Source organism: Hylobates moloch, unplaced genomic scaffold (genome assembly GCF_009828535.3).
Source record: "Hylobates moloch isolate HMO894 unplaced genomic scaffold, HMol_V3 SCAFFOLD_14, whole genome shotgun sequence".
NCBI classification, from domain to species: domain Eukaryota; kingdom Metazoa; phylum Chordata; class Mammalia; order Primates; family Hylobatidae; genus Hylobates; species Hylobates moloch.
Genome location: NW_026652289.1, coordinates 14,762,182 through 14,779,494, shown reverse-complemented (window position 1 = coordinate 14,779,494; position 17,313 = coordinate 14,762,182). Strand labels below are relative to the sequence as shown.

Here is a 17,313-nt window from a genome sequence, read left to right as displayed (position 1 = left end):
GTAAGATCCTCAGGAGATGAGACAAACTGAGAGGAAAAAAAAAAACAACCCTGGGAAAGTGAGATAAAAATTGGAGGGACGAAATGGTAAGATAATCAACTAGGAAAACAAGATAAAAATACTGAAAATATGGAACTTGCCCATAATGAAGAGAGAACAAATGGGGGAAGTGGTTTCTGTTTTATTCTACGGCAGTAACTTCACCTTCCTTCACCTTCCATTGAGAGAAGTGGTAAGGTTGGAGGTAGGACAAGAAAGGGTAGGAGGCAGAAAATACTAATCGTTACACTGAAAACACTAAGTGTCACTATTAAATGCCTACTTTGTGCCAAATGAAGGATAGAAACCTTACATGAATATTCATAATGAAATCTCATTATACGCTGAATTCACAGTGCAATTTCACAATCAGTTTCCAGATCACATTTGGGGAAATACAAGTTCAGAGAGGTTAGGCAATTTTCCTGAGGCCACACAGTCAAAAGTGGCAGAGCAAGAATTCAAAGCCAGGTATTTCTGACTCCAGCATCCTTTCTGATATGCTCAGAAAGAATCTGTTCTGAGAAAACTTTAAAATGCTCAGACTCATGCATTAAATATGAACCAAAACGAAGTGTCTTCTCCAGTCATTACAGCAAATTTGTTCTGCTGTCATACAAGGTAAATCCGTATTGTCAAGTGGGTTGAAAGTACCTACAATTCACTTTAAATTACCAGTAAGTCTTATGTAAATTCTAGTTACATTTTTCCAGAACAATATCACAGGGTGTACCTCAATTAATACACAAAACCCACCTTGGAACAATTTGGTCCACTGTGTGTGGTGTTCCCAAACAGAAAGTATATTTTAATAAAACTGAAAAAACATAATCTATGTCAAAGATACAAAGACAAATACATGGTGTCCTCCTACTTGCAGCTAAAGAACTCAGTTGCTCATTTTCAAAGGCTGTTTAAGGCCTTTTTTGACAGAGTTCCACTGGGCAGAATTTTAAAAATGAATATAAACTCAAGAAAAGAGGTGGCCTTTGTGTTCCAATTAAGATACCATCAAAAATCGAAGTTGGTTCTTCCAAAAGACCAATAAAATTGATAATACATTAGCAAGACTGATGGGGAAAAGGTACAAATAATGCCATGAATGAAAAAGGAAACATATCTACAGATACTACAGTCTTTAAAAATATTATGAGACAGCACGTTCAATATTATACCAAAAAATTTTAAATTGTACATAAAATGGGAACATTTCTGTAAAAATTAGTTATTAAAACAAACAATTTTAATGATCTGGTATCTATTAAACAAATTTACAATTCAAAAACAGTCAGATAAGGTGGCACACGCCTATAGTCCTAGCTATACAGGAGGTTGGGGCAGGAGGATCACTTGAGCCCAGGAGCTCCAGTCCAGCCTGGGCAACAGAGCAAGACTCCATCTCTAAAAAGAAGAAATAAGTGAATAAAATTTAAAAATATAACCAACCAGAGACAAACCAGCTTATTTACTGGGAGAGGTGGGGAGACAATATGAAAAGATAATGATATAGAAATTGCCACCTTCTCTCACATCTACATGGTCATATAGTAGCATTAACCCCAATTTCAAATGTCCTCATGATGGTATCTTCTAACAGTCACATGTGACAATATCTAAAAACCTTTGCTCTATGCACAATGCAGTTCCCCTTTTTGTAGCTAAGAATTATGGTTCCATAAAACTCTGTCTATTAGTCAGTTTCACCAGCATTATCATGAGATCCAATTTGGTTGTCTTTCTTGTTGAGTGAGTTACTAAAGGTTCCTTGTGGGGTGGAGGGGTGTGAGGGAGTAGGTCACAGACCTCATGTCTGCATCAATTTCACACCTACCTGCTGCTGGGTCCTTTCTTGAGCCCAAAATGAGCTAGAACTCAGGGCTCTAGCCCTGGATCATGCAACCTGTTGTTCTTCCCTAAGCCATGTCTGATTTGGTTTAAAAGTAACTTCCTTTCCATCTGTATCTTTAACTTCAAGGAAGTGGGAGAGTCAGAGCAAGCTAAGTGAACTGCGGTCCCAGCAACCTGCCTCCCGACCCCCAAAGTTCAAGGGAAGGTATGCTGAGAGAGTCAGGCAATTCCACTTTGATATTAGAAAAATGATAAAATCAGCTACTGACATTTTCCTGATTGTACACACCCTAGACCCGGGAAAGAACATTTGGCTTGCTATAAATACAACAGGAACCACACATTTTCCACCTTCATTTCTTCCCCTAAAAGTAAGATGATTCTGTAAACATTCTCATGAAGGACTCGCTTACAAAAAAACAAAAGCCAGCTCCAACTGCTGGTGTATTACTAAGTTGTTGATCAGGTATGAAATAAGTGCAACAGGTAACAGTTAACCCAATAGCCTGCCTCTGACCCCTACACACTGAGCAAAAGCTACACAGGCCAGATGGAAGCCCACTGACCAGCTCCAGACTTGAAATAAAACCTAAAGCCTGTCTGTGAGAAGCCTCATTTGAGCTAAGGTTATCCTTTGCTGGGACATACTGCCGCTTGCAATGATCCCAGCCCCCAGCGCCACCTTCCACCCAAACTTCCTCTCACAAAATTGACTTAGGCAATCGATCCAAAGATAAGCTAGCTTTCACAGAAAGACAGACATTTAAAAAAAAATGATCCAGATAAACCAATCACACCTCCACAGCCAGGAACCTAGAGCCGAACTAATTTAATCAGATGTAAAATTAATGAGAACCCCGAGACTTCCGATATCCCACTCCAGAACTCCCATCCAGGTGCGGTCGGCAGCCACAGCTTCTGAATATTCCTTCGGAACTTTTTTCTCACTTGATTCCCAAGCCTGTCACGGGGTTCTTTTTCAATGGCACTGACCTGCAATTACCCAACGCGCAGCGGGACAGCCCCGGGCAGGACGCATCCTGGGTGGGTGACGTGATCCCGCAGTCTCCTCCCCGACCCTATATCCCATACAATGATCCTCGCTTACAGAAGTCAAGGGGGAAAGATGACTTTCAAAGCCCGAATCTCTTTACCCTGGAGCCAGAACCAACGTCGCCGGCGTCCCCTGCAGCTCAGCCGGCAACGCGCGCCGAGCCTCGGGGCGCAGCTTGGAGACGCGCTTGCTCGTTCTGGGAAGGGGCACCGGGGCGCACGGTTCCCCCGCCCCAGCTGCACAGCTCAGCTCGGGGCTCTCACCTATCCTCGTTCAGAGCCACATTCGGCTGCCTCCCCTGACCACCCGACACAAAGAGATTCGCCGGTGGAAAGAATCGATTTCAAAATTCAAGCTCACCCCTGCTCAACAAGGCGCGCACGTTTCTCCCCGTCTGGCTTCACATGTCTCAAACTTCCAGTAACAGAAATGAGGAAGCAGCAGCCTTCCCCGGCTGCTGGCGGAGGCAGTGGGTGTAACTTGTGAAGTTTCGTGCTATGATGAATCTGGTCACTTGGGTGTGTTGGAGAGGGTTGGTCGCTCCTCCCTTCCTCCTCCCATCATCACCTCCCTCCTCTCCGCCTCCCTCTCCAATTTAATTCTTCCCTCTGGCATTCGCCGGCTGTCACTCAGAATCCCAGCACCCTCCCCACCACATCCTTGAGGGCAATGTATTTCGAAAAGGTCTTCACCATTTTACAGATGAACCTGGTCACCCTGCACAAAGCATGAGTGCCTGTCAAATAATTTTCTACAGCACATGGCAAAAAAGCAGCACCTCTTAAAAGATATAAAAGGCCAGCAATGTTAACATAAGCGCCCCCCACCAGCCCCCTTCACGGGCAGAAACGTGGGTAGTTGATTCAGTGGAGACCTAACTCCCAAACATCTATTGAAAACGAGTGGAGGGCAGAAAAACAGAAACCAAACTTTCAGTTGGCTGCCTTTTCTTTAATATGTACTAGAAAGTATTTCCAATATATAACATGTATTTGAAAAGAATATAATGAACACCCACATGCCCACCATGTAGCATAAAAAATTAAAATTACTCACATAGTGGAAACTATCTGTGAACCTATTCCTTGCTGAAATACATCCCTCTTTCCTTCCCCCTGGAAAGAAAACTGCCCCAAATTTGATTTCCCATGAGCAATTTATATATCAGTTTCTAAAAATGTTAAAGGGAACATGCTAACTTAAAGTTTACCAGAAAGCCATGCAATGAACATCCCTCTGCTGTGCTTGACCTTGGTTTCCAAACAGAAGTTTCTTTAAATAAAACTTTAAATGACCTCAGGTTAAATGAAGCCTCAGGTGGCTGGTTAAAGAGAATGAAAGGAATCACAAAAGAAGAAAACAGTAAATCTGAAGTGACAAGTGAGAGGCTATATCTGAAAGGGTTGAAGCATTCATGGATGAAATTGATAGATTAATAGAGTATTATCATTTTATAAGGTTAAAAGCTGTGCCAAAAACTAAGGATACTCATCCATACTGCAAGGGATTTTCCTCAAAGACACAGGCTACAAAAATAAAAACCCAACATTCATTGAAGAAGTCATAATGACTCAAATGCCAGCCAGGGATGCAGCCTGGAAACAGTACGCCAAAAAGGGAACTTTCAGATACATTTAAACTTGACTCAAATATATATGTATATATATCCATATATATTTTATATATATTCATATATATCCACATGTATTCACATATATATTCATATGTATATGAACATGAAGAAAGAGATGCCTGGTTCATCTTTATATTCTTGGTAAAGAATATAGGCTGGTATAAAGGCTGGTATAGCAGAAAATTTAATAACTACCTGATAAATGAATTAAGCAAATAAACAAAAGAGTGCCCACAAACACATCTAAAGGAACAGAATGGGCACGGTGGCTCACGCCTATAATCCCAGCACTTCGGGAGGCCGAGGCAGGTGGATCACCTCAGGTCAGAAGTTTGAGACCAGCCTGGAAACATGGCAAAACCCCATCTCTACTAAAATTACAAAAATTAGCCAGGCATGGTGATGTGCACCTGTAATTCCAGCTACTCGGGAGGCTGAAGCATGAGAATTGCTTGAACCTGGGAGGAGGAGGTGAGCCAAGATCACACCACTGCACTTCCAGCCTGGGTGACGGACGAAGTGAAACTCTGTCTTGAAAATAAATACATAAATAAATAAACAGAATGAAGAAAGAGAAGAATGTTTGGATAGAGCAATGGTCCTTAGTTGGAGGTGAATTTGCCTCCGGGGAACATTTGGCAATATCTGGAGGCATTTTCGGTTGTCACAGCTGGGGGGTGCTACTGACATCTAGTAGGTAGAGTCCGGAGATGCTGCTCTACATCCTGTCATGCATATAACAGGCCATATAACAGGCCCCCATGACAAAGAATTATCCAGCCACAAATGCCAATGGTGCTGCTGCTGAGAAACTCTGATTTAGAAGTTTCACTATCACCTGTCATTTAATTAATGTATTCCATCTATTCCATATAACATCATCAATTTGAAGAGACTCTCTAGGGACTTAAAAAACATGAAACAACACTTCTCCTTTTCCACTGTGCAGCATTCAATCGCTGAGAACCATACATATGGGGTCAGAAGAAAGCAGACACTGAGATCAGAGGCAGGAAAGCATCCCGTGGTTTTGGGTGCAGCCTTGGCATCCATGCACTCACCAAGCTACTGACTTACGCTGAATCTGGATTAAAACAATCATGAAGGGGATGGGAGAAGGAGGATGTGAAGCCAGGCAGGACTGGCTTGAGAATCAGAGATCACGTACTTCGGGGAAGCCGACATGGTGTGCAGTGAGAGATGTGACAGATACAGAGACAAAGCAGCCTCATCGAGGCCCATCAGTCATTTCTCCATTGACAATTATGAGTCTATGCTGGAACTACTCCACACAGAACAGGAAGGCGCTTCATCTCATTACAGCACATAGAAAAGAATGTTACAAATCACTCGTGGGAAGAGGAAGGCAAGCACCATGAAGTCAGCGGTCACAGCATCAGAGCAGTGGGCTTACACAGGGAGCACATCTTGCCTACAGGTTTTCTGGTCTCATTATTATCTAAGAAGGTTTCTTTTAGCTCTGGGTGGGGCGGGGGGGGCATATACTTTTTTTTCCCCTTCTTTCTGATATTATTACTTAATTTCTGCATGGAGGAGGAGAAGAGCTTTTTGTTGTTAGTGTTTCTCAAAAGGGGAGGTAGGAAACAGTAGGTTTGCTCATCTTGAATTTTCTTAAAGCCACATATACGGTGGGGACGCAATAAATACATGTTGGATTAAACCAAATAGTCCCCACCTTCTTCCCTATCTCTCAGGCCTAAAAATAAAGGGTCCCCTGTAGATGCTTCTAGAGAAGAACACCTTGAGATCAAGAGTCCGAGCAACATGTGAACACGTTACATAAACCCTGCTGGCTCCATACAGTGGCAGGCAGGTTTTCACAGATCTGAACAGAACGGCTTACCTGACAGTGGTGAAAATACAGCAATATCAGAACTGGAGAGGCCCCAGGCATTGGCCTTGGGCCTCAGAGGGAAGCAGGACTTAGCATCCAAGAATTTACTCTTACAGCAGAAGGGCTGTGTCCTCCTGCCCAGGAAGATTCCCTCACAACACTAGTAGACAAGTGGGCAGTAAGGAAGACGCCTATCCCTCTAAAGGTACCAGTTTCTCAACCTGCAGTTTTGAAAGCCAGTAGTTTTGCTTTTTAAAAGTCATGCGAATTTTGGAAAAGCAAATGTGAACACAGGTCCGAGCCCCATCAGCGGCAATGAACTTATACACAAATGGACAGTATTTCTGCTCCAAAGAAATGCAACCAGTAGAGGGAGCACAGCTGCCTTTTGCTGTTAATTTCTCAAGATCGAGATGAACCTGGGGATGATGCTAAATGATACAAAAATAATACACATCACCGCAAAAGAAAAGATTTATGCACGAACATTTAGAGAAACTGTAAACCAGGACACCCTTAGCAGGTATGTGAATTGTTAGTGGATATTTGCACAAGAGCTGGCTAAACAGACAGAAGAGGACTATATAAAAAATAAATTCATGTTGGGAAACAACATGTGGCATGTGGGGAAAAGGTCACAAAGGGTTAAACTTCTTTTTCCCTTTGTCAAGTGGATTTACACTCAGAAATGAAAAAGTATGGAGAGCTTATTTAAGCGTATTCTCTCCAAAAATTTTAACTCAGTGTTTAGCTTGCTCACTCCCTCTCTATATATATTAGATCTACAATAGCTGGGCTTTGAAATTCCTTTCAAATTGCATTCTCAGTGACAGAGATGACTCTTAAAGCAAGCATTTTCTGGATTTCTCTTCAGGGGTCTCCAGAACCAACTTGGTCAGGAATCAAGGTGTCTTCAAGATCTGCGAATTTGAAGCCATCAGCCACAATGGAGCTTACCTCCACCTTTTCAAGCCTTCATTGAACAAAAACAAGGTAAGAAGTGCTGGCACCAACCTGTCCTCACCTATGTCACCTAGCAACAATGTTATCAGCAGCAAGGCCAGAGAAGAGTCTCCTCCTCCTCCTCATGTTAGGTGATAGGCAACAGGGGTGTTAACACCGTCAAATTACCTGAATCCAAACATGATTTCCCAGCATAACTGCAGTTCCAAATATGCATCCTGTTAATGGAATCCATATTTGGAACTGCTACGGAAATGCAAAAGGTTTTTCATAAATACATTTTGTGGTTGACTACCAACGGATTGCCAAAATCAATTTTTTATATTTGAAACTGATGAAAGGTCTAAATATGGATCCATCCGACACACTCCCATGCTAGGTAATCTGAGGGTCTGCTCGGGAATACGGACCTGTTTGAAAACACTGCAAACACTTGTTTCAGCCCTGGATGGGGTCTTTCTTTTCTCTGAGAGACAAACAAGGTTCACCTTTTTAGGCAAAGTTTTAAAACACAGTCTTCATTAAATCTGATTTGATACAAGAATGTTTTACAACTTCAAAGTAAACCTTATGCCAACCAAACTTAGAGACTCTTTACATAGTTTTCTCTATCTGAAAACAGAATAATGTAGAATAACTAAGAAGACAAAAAGTCAAGTTCTAATTTCAGTCCTGCCATTTCTTCAAAGAATGCCAGGATAGCTTTATAATCCTCAGTATAACCTCTTGAAAAAGCTGGGTCAGGGAGTATCCCATCGGGGAGGCCTCATTTGGTCATCAGAGAAGCAAGGATACAAAATGAGAAGAGCCGGTTCAAGTCCAGGGTCCAACAACAAGCAGAAGAGTAACTCAGAGCAAGACCCTCTGCCTACCCTTCGGTAAAGTGGGAACTTAAAATAATAGATGCCTATTGGCAATGGAATGCATGGGTTAACAGGCTTTGGACTGGGCACATGCCCAACACTGTCTCTAAATGGGCAAATGGGCACTAAACTTGTCAAGACAATTTTCAATCAGGAAATAAGCCAACCCTGTATCTTAAACAATCTTAGCGTTTATAATGTTCTCAATGTTTTCACGTTGACAGTGCTATTTTGGTAAAAAGTGCAGTTCTGACGCTAGTTATGTGTCGGACAACAAAACGGAGGCCCTTCCCGGTGGAGTCACAGAGGGCTCACCCTCTTGAGCCCTAAGCCTTCCCCAGAGAGTCCCTACTGTGGGGAAGTAGCAGGCCACCCTTGTGAAGGTGGACACGGTGAGCCACAAAGGCCCGGCACTAACCAGGTCCAACCAATTTAATGGTATTTAATGGTATTCATGGGTGGGAATCATTTTGATTTTTATTTTATACTAAGATACAGTAACTGTCACTTTAAAATTTGGGGGGACCAAAACATAATGGGGCAGGGAGTGGAGAATGACACTGGCTAAGAAGGTGATATAGTTTGGATATTTGTACCCACCCAAATCTCATACTGAATTGTAATTCTTGGTGTTGCAGGTGGGGCCTGGTAGGAGGTGATTACATCACGGGGGTGGATTCTCATGTATAGTTTAGCACCATCCCCTTGGTGCTGTTCTCGTGATAGTGAGTCAGTTCTCATGTATAGTTTAGCACCATCCCCTTGGTGCTGTTCTCGTGATACTCAGTTCTTGCAAGATCTGGTTGTATAAAAGTTTGTGGCATCTCCCCGCATCTCTCTCTTGCTCCTGCTCTGGCACGTGACATGTCTGCTCCTGCTTCTCTTTCTGCCATAACTGTAAGTTTTCTGAGGTCTCCCCAGAAGCCAAGCAGATGCCAGCACCATGCTTCCTGTACAGCCTGCAGAACCATGAGCCAATTAAACCTCTTTTCTTTATAAATTACCCAATGTCAAGTATTTCTTTATAGCAATGCAAGAATGGCCCAATACGCCAGGAGACATCTAGCACAGGGGTAGGGTGGTGAAGTGAAAAGGACCCCACCTACAGACCTGCTTGTAACACATGACACCTTACAGAGTTTTGTACTAACCACAGGCACATAATCAATTAAAATTAGGTGACTTCTAATGAATAATGGCTAGGGAAACATGTTGATGAGAATCCACTTGTCTTGTGTTCCCTTCCACTAACACAGGCATCTGATTTCACTCTAGGAGTACTTGCTGCCATCTTCCCTAATGTAAACGAAAACTAAACATGTAAAAGTTCCTTTCAGTCAGAGAATACAACAAACCTGTATCTCAAAATATTAGAGGGCCTAACATAGGGGTGACACATTTAGGGTCATACACTTCTATATGTAAGAGCAGAAAGGAGGTCTTATAAATCACTCATTCATCTGAAGTCAGAAGGAGTGAGTGACTTGTTCAAGCTCACATAACAAAACCATGACAGCTTGAGCCCAGTACCCAGGTCAACAGAAATAAACTTGCTGTATGTTCCACTCAATTATTACCTCCTTTAAAAAATATTTCCATAAAATGAACATTCAATGCAGTGTATGCACTCATAATTTGGGGCCCAAACCTAGTATAAAAGGCACATACAAATAAAAAACAATATAAATTGAGCCCATCTAGAATTAATAAGCAAACCATAAAAAGTGGGTACATGAGAAATTCTTGGCTCAGCCCCAGACAAGCAAGCAAGGGGCCCAGAGACCTGGGAGGGAGGACGCAGTCAAACCCGGATGGCTGGAGGCAGTCTGACTCACCAGCAGCCAGCGTCCTCCCAAACAAATTACAGTGGCAGGCTCAGCAAGAATGCAGGGGAAAGATCCACAAGTGCTCAAGGGGTTAAGATAGCAACCTGGTCAAAGATACAGACTTCCTCAGGTAGGAAAGCTCTACCCCTGGAATACCAAGAAATTAAAGTTCATCTCTGGCATGGCGTGGTGGCTCATGCCTACAATCCTAGCACTTTGGGAGGCAGAGGTGGGCAGATTACCTGAGGTCAGGAGTTCAAGACCAGCCTGACCAACATGGCGAAACCCCATCTCTACTAAAAATACAAAAATTAGCCAGGTGTGGTGGTGTGTGCCTGTACTCCCAGCTACTTAGGAGGCTGAGGCAGGAGAATCGCTTGAACCCGGGAGGCAGAGGTTGCAGTGAGCCAGGATCACACCACTGTACTGCAGCCTAGGCAACAGAGCAAGACTCTGTCTCAAAAAAAGAAAAAAAAGTGCATCTTTGCTAATGCTACAAAATACCATCATTTTCACTTGTCTGTGAATATTCATTGCAGCATTACTCACAATAGCCAAGAGGTGGAAACAATCTATGTGCCCATCAGCAGATGAATGAATAAACAAAATGTGGTGTATCTCTGCAATGGAATATTACTCAGCCATTTAAATATTGAAGTTCTGATCTGTGCTGCTACATGGATCAACCTTCAAAATATTATGTTAAGTGAAAGAAGTCAGACACAAAAAGACAAATATTGCATAATTCCACTTATATCCCAGTTTTGGACATAGATAGTGGTGATGGTTGTACAACATTGTGAATGTAATTGATGCCAATGAAGTATGTACTTAAAAATAGTTGAAATGCCAACTTTTATGTTATATATATTTTACCACAACTTTTAAAAAAATTCCAAAAATATCATTTTCAACTTTTTGGCTTACATATATGTAGCTTTAAGAAAAAAAAAAAAGCTGCTGGCCTGGTGCAGTGGCTCATGCCTAAAATCCCAGCACTTTGGGAAGCCGAGGTGGGCGGATCACTTGAGGTCAGGAGTTCAAGACCAGACTGGCCAACACAGTGAAACCTCATCTCTACTTAAAAATAAATAGATAAATAAATAAATAAATATTAGCCAGGGATGGTGATGCACACCTGTAATCTCAGCTATTTGGGTGGCTGAGGCACAAGAATAGCTTGAACCCGGGAGGCGAAGGTTGCAGTGAGCTGTAATCGTGCCACTGCACTGTAGCCTGGGCAAAAGAGCAAGACTCTGTCTCCAAAAAAAAAAAAGGTGCTACTAAAAACAAAAGTAATCAAAACTTTACACACAAGTCTTCCAATAAGCCAACTCTTCCTGTCATATCACCATGATCTTCGCACGCCCAGATAAGTGATTTTCTCTGATTGTAAGAGATAAAATGACATTGCCTCACCTATCAAGGTAAATCTTTCACAATTATGAAGATAAAACAAGGCACACCTTTGCACAGTATGCTGGAGGCACAGCAGTAGGGAACAGCTGCTTCCACCAACCCATCCCAACCCCAAATTTCAAAGCATATCAAGAAACCAAAAAGGGTCAGATATGAGTCCAAAACCCCAACAGTGGGGGAAATGAATCAAACCCAAATTCTTAATTGCAAATATTAAATGGTACACATGTTAACTGACCACATTTAGGTGTACCCTCAACCCGCAGTAATTTCAGGAGTTAAGACTTAAGCAGGGGTGCCAGGCAGTCTAAGTGAGAATTGGGGGTCAGCCAGGAATTCCTCTTCCAGTCACAGGCCTATCCCTTAATCTTCATAAAGCCTCAGTCCCTCATCTGTAAAATGGGAATAAGAGCATTTCCTCCTCATAAAGCTATGTGAAGACAACTTTGATGACAATGAGTTGCTGACATTTCCTGAGCACTTTCTCTGTGAAAGCCACTAGGCTAGGGGCTGCTCATTCAATTTTATACCTGGTCCTCATGACAACTCAGCAAGGTACTACTTATTACTAGACCCCTTTAACAGATAAAGAAAACTGAGGCACGGAGAGGTTAAATGAACTGCCTAAAGCCACTCGACAAGAGGCAGGTCTAAAATTCTAACCTAGTCTCTGAGAAGCTGGGTTCTCTCCAACCTCACTACTGCATTTGGGCTACAATCTTGTCATTATCAACCTTGACATCCGTACATTTGATTTATTTGTTTTTATTTTTTTTATTTTATTTATTTATTTTTTTGAGACAGAGTCTCACTCTGTTGCCCAGGCTGGAGTGCAGTGGAGTGATTTCAGCTCACTGCAACCTCTGCCTCCTGGGTTCAAGCGATTCTGTGTCTCAGACTCCCAAGTAGCTGGAATTACAGGTGCCCGCCACCAAGCCCAGCTAATTTGTGTATTTTTAGTAGAGATGGGATTTCACCATGTAGGCCAGGCTGGTCTCGAACACCCGACCTCACACAATCTGCCCACCTCAGCCTCCCAAAGTGCTGGATTATAGGCGTGAGCCACCACGCCCGGCCTTATTATTACTAATATTACCCTTTGTATCATGAATCTCAGCTTCTGAGTTCACAAAGTCAGAGGGCTGAGTGTGACTCCCAAAGCCTACACTTACTCATGGAGAACCTCATGCCCTCTTAAGGACAAATGTGGCAGGCAAGCAACATATTTTAGGGTTTGTCATGAAGCTCCTGGAAGTTAATCGTCACTCCGTCCGAGAAAGGTGAGTGAACAAGGTATCTAACGTGAGCCAGCTAAATTGCACAAGAGGCAAATAATATGCATAATGCATGTGTGGGAGATTCCTAAATGTATTCCCGGGGCCCTTTCACAGAACCAAGGACCCCCCCTCCACACCCCCACCACACAAAGAGGCAAGTTCAAACTCTGGACTGAGATAATTAACGGCTGGTGGATATTTTACACTGACCTATTTATAATACCTCCCTGAAGTACTAATGTTGGTTCACAATCAAAAGAAATACATACTGAACAGAATCTTGCTCGCAGCTGAACCACCCAACTTCCCGGTAAAACATGACAGGTGACTCACGGGGATGACACAGTTCCTGGCACAGGCACCAAGAGTTACTACTGGTGTGGAGTAGGCTCAGCCAGCAAGTTGACAAACACTTCACATTACCTAAAACACCAAAGCTCAACCCTATACTCTCGGATGCCTGGTTTCTGAGAAAGGGAATTTCTCAGCATGGGACCACGACGCTGACAACCTGCCCAGCTGAGAATCCTTGCTGTGGGCTGGTGGACGCCAAGATAAGCCATCTCTGACTTTTATTTTTCTCAGCCTCACCAACTTCACACACCTTGCTTAGGCCCAGGCTTATGATTCAGACTTCTCACCCCTCCCAAAGCCCTGTACCCTGGGAGCCTTTGTTCTTTTTCTGGCCACAGATGAACTCAGCCCATTAAAGAACAGCTGTAATCCCTTACACACATAACTTTCCATTGGCAAAAATTAGTCAGGTCGGCTGGGTCTGAGGTCAGCAGTCTCCTGCAGAAACACCCACCAGACACTGTTCCCCCACCACCAAAAAAAAAAAAGGTAGCGGCTAATGAACTGCCCGTTACCCGTCTGGCAGACACATACACACAGATACTACTGACTCATTCCATTTCAATAACCAAAAACAATATGGCCTTTGGCATGAATACGGGCTTTTGTTTTCTTAAGGATAGTGGCCAACTTGGTCTATTTGCTCCCGTGCAAACTTGTTCTTCTTCCGAATATGAAAGTAACCTTAGACTTGAAGTCTTTGTTCAATATCACCTTCTCAATGAAGGTGTCCTCCTGGCCAGTGGCCCCACCCCACCACCTCCGCCCCTCATCCCTGGCACATTTCCTTTCTTACTTCCCTGATTTATTTTTCTCTCCTTTATTTATTTATTTATTTATTTATTTATTTATTTATTATTTATTGAGAAAGAGTCTCGCCCTGTTGCTCAGGCTGGAGTGCAGTCGCGTGATCTCGGCTCACTGCAACCTCCACATCCCAGGTTCAAGCAATGCTCTTGCCTCAGCCTCCTGAGTAGCTGGGACTACAGGCATGTGCCACCACACTCGGCTAATTTTTGTATTTTTAGTAGAGACAGGGTTTTGTCATGTTGGCCAGGCTGGTCTCAAACTTCTGGCCTCAAGTGATCTGCCCGCCTGGCTTCCCAAACTGCTGGGATTCAGGCGTGAGCCACCGCGCGCCCGGCTATTTTTCTCTCCTTTATACACATGCTGAATATCTTCTTATTTTACTCTTTTTCTTGTTTATTGTTTCTCTCCTCCACTAGAACATAAGCCCCACAAGAGCAGGCGCTTTTATCCATTTTGCTCACAATTCAAGTGCCTAGAAGAGGGCTTCATACATGGTAGACTCTCAACAAATATTGGATGATTTGAATAACGGTCATTCATTACCCTGTGATGATAATACAAGATAAGAAGCATGATCAAAACCACCTAGGTCTGAGGTCTCTTCTTTAACCATAGAAAAAAAGTCCTTTTAACCAATTCCTTCTGAATCCTTAACAGCAAAGAAAGAAATAAGGAATAATAGGAGAAACAGACATTTATGTCAATAATACACAAACACTTGGAGTTTTCAACTTATACATTCACTAAGGATTTTCAAGACACCGCATGCCAAATCTCTGAAATACACAGATTATTAACAAAAAGCGGTAAAGATACCAATTGCCCGTGTGTCATCATTGTCATGCATCCCCCCCCCGCAGCTCACACTTCCCATCTTTTCAGACCACTCACTCTCATACTCTGTTAGGGTCTGAATGTTTGTGTCCCCTCAAAATTCATATGTTGAAATCCTAACCCCCAAGGTGATGGCATTCTAAGGTAGGGGACTTTGGTAGAGGATTAGATCATGAGGGTGGAGCCCCCAGGATTGGGATTAGTGCTCTTTTAAAAAGAGGTCTCAGAGTTCATTCATCTCTTTCGCTGCGTGAGGACACAGCCACAAGGCGCTGTCCAGAGGAAGCAGCCCCTCACTAAACACTCAATCTGCTGTTGCCTAGATCTTGGACTTCTCGGCCTCCAGACTGTGAAATACATTTCTGTTGTTTATAAATTATCCAGTCTGTGGTATTCTATTATAGCAGCACCAATGGAATAAGACACACTCCAAGAATCCCTTCATATCTTCGATGTTTCATGCTCCTCCTTAAGAAATGTAGATTCCAGCTGGGCGCAGTTGCTCAGGCCTGTAATCTTAGCACTTTGGGACACTGAGACAGGAGGATGAGGCTTGAGCCCATGGGTTCGAGACCAGCCTGGGCAACACAGCAAGAGCCCATCTTTAAAAAATAAATGAATGAATAAACATTTTTAAAATTTTTTAAAAAGAAGTGTAGATTCCATCATCTATCATTAATTTCCCTCCCTCAACTCCCTGGCCCATCTTTTACTTGGTCACATCATCAAATTATAAGTATGAAAATTTGCTGCTTTCTCCCTCTCCTTTGAAGAAATATTAAAAGAGGCATCTGTATGTGCCATGTTCCCTTATTTTTCCCAATCTCTCTTAAACCTACTCCAGTGAGTCTTCCATCCAACCACGTGCTGTTCTCAAGGGCACTAATGACCTCCCGGTTTGTAAAGCCAATGTTTCTCTCTTGTCTTCATTGTACTTGACCTATTCTATCAGCAGCATTTGACACCACTGATTACTCATTCTGCTCTGGTGTACTTTCTTCAACTGCTTCCAAGACACCATAAATTCTTCTGCCTTGCTGGCTGCCTTTGCTGGTTCCTCCTCTTCTCCCTGACCTCTTAATGTTGGAGAACCACAGGGCTTAGTCCTTGGCCCTCTTCTCTCTTTTCTTTACACTGCGGTCCTCAGTGAGGGAGATATGTAGATCCACTGTCCCGATCTTAACCCAAGGAAAGACTTGCTGTCCAGCTACGGGGGCTGTGGTCAGAAGGCAGCCTCGAGCCTTCAGTTCCTGCAGGATCTGTCTCAGGGCAGAGGGTGGCATCCCAGGGTAGCCCATATCTGGTGACTGAGTGAGGTAGGGATAAAGGACTGGTCATATCAGCCTCTTCAGGACAAGGATGATGGGCAGTATTAATTCCAGAGCTTCCAGCCAGGTTGTTCTACATCACTGTTTGACTTCTCCACACAGTCCTGCTTCCTTCCTCTTTCTTTTGCAGATCATCTAAATGCCATCTTCTTGCCTGTTTCTGGAGAAATCAACCTACAACTCTCGGAGATCCCCTCCAGTCTCATGACTGTGAATACCGTCCACATGCTAACAACTCCCAATGCATGTCTCTAGCCAGTGCTTTTTCCCCTAGACTCCGCAATCAAATACCGCACTGTGCACTTACACCCTCTGGGTATCTTCCAGGCGCCTTTCCCAGCTGAGCTAAGGGCAATTGAACCCTCCCAACTATTCAGACCAAAATACTTGGTGCCATACTTGCCTTCCCTTTCTTTCACATCCCACATCAAATCAGTCAGAAAATTCTGTTGCACCCACTCTCCAAATATGTGCAAATCCAAATCTCTTCTCACCCCCTCCTGCTGCTGCCACTATAATCCGAGCCACCATTCTCTTTCTACTAGATTACGACAAAGCCTCTTAACAAGTCTCCCTGTTTCTACTCTTGTCCTTCTACAATCCATCCTCATCCAGGACCATGGGGATCCTTTTAAAGTATAAATCAGATCACATCATTCCTCTGCTCAAGGGGTAAAAGCCAAACTCCCTAGAGGGACCCACAAAGCATGTCACCCCTCTGGCCTCGTTATTACTTCTCTGTCTTCATCTCCTGCTGCTTCTCCCCTTGTTCATGCCACTGAAGCCACATTTGGCCTCCTCAATGTTCCCTGAACTTTCCAGACACACTCCCTCTTTCTGGAACATTCCAGGTAGGCTGCTAGCTAATTTCTTTACATTCTTTTAGTCTTCATTCAAATGGTACCATCTCATCACTAATCTACCCCGCTTACCTCCCAGAACTGCCCACCCACCCAAAGCAGGTCTACTTTGCTTTTTAAAATCTCATTTCCCACTTCCAACACGCTGAATCATTAAGTTAAACTTAATTAATTCATTTAAAATGAAGACATAACTCATTACAATTAATAAACAATTATTTATTTTTTAATAGTAATTCACAAAGACAAGAGTCTTTGCCTCTTTTGATCACCAAAGTATCCCAAGTACCTAGGACACTGCCTAGCACACAGTAGGACCTAAAAATAAATACATTCACTGAGTGAACAAA

At 43.1% G+C, this 17,313-nt stretch overlaps 1 protein-coding gene across 9 annotated transcripts in view; it reads right to left on the bottom strand.

The window, feature by feature from the left end:
* TIAM1 (TIAM Rac1 associated GEF 1) overlaps positions 1-17,313 on the bottom strand; it is a 457,120-nt gene that overhangs the window by 227,228 nt on the left and 212,579 nt on the right. Inside the window, exon 1 of one of the 9 annotated variants that reach the window (XM_032174682.2) lies at positions 3,302-3,518. The exons of the other annotated variants lie outside the window; for them this stretch is intronic. The gene's annotated coding sequence lies outside the window, so the exon portion shown is untranslated. Of the gene's footprint in view, positions 1-3,301; positions 3,519-17,313 lie in introns of those variants that run through there. 9 annotated transcript variants of the gene reach the window in all.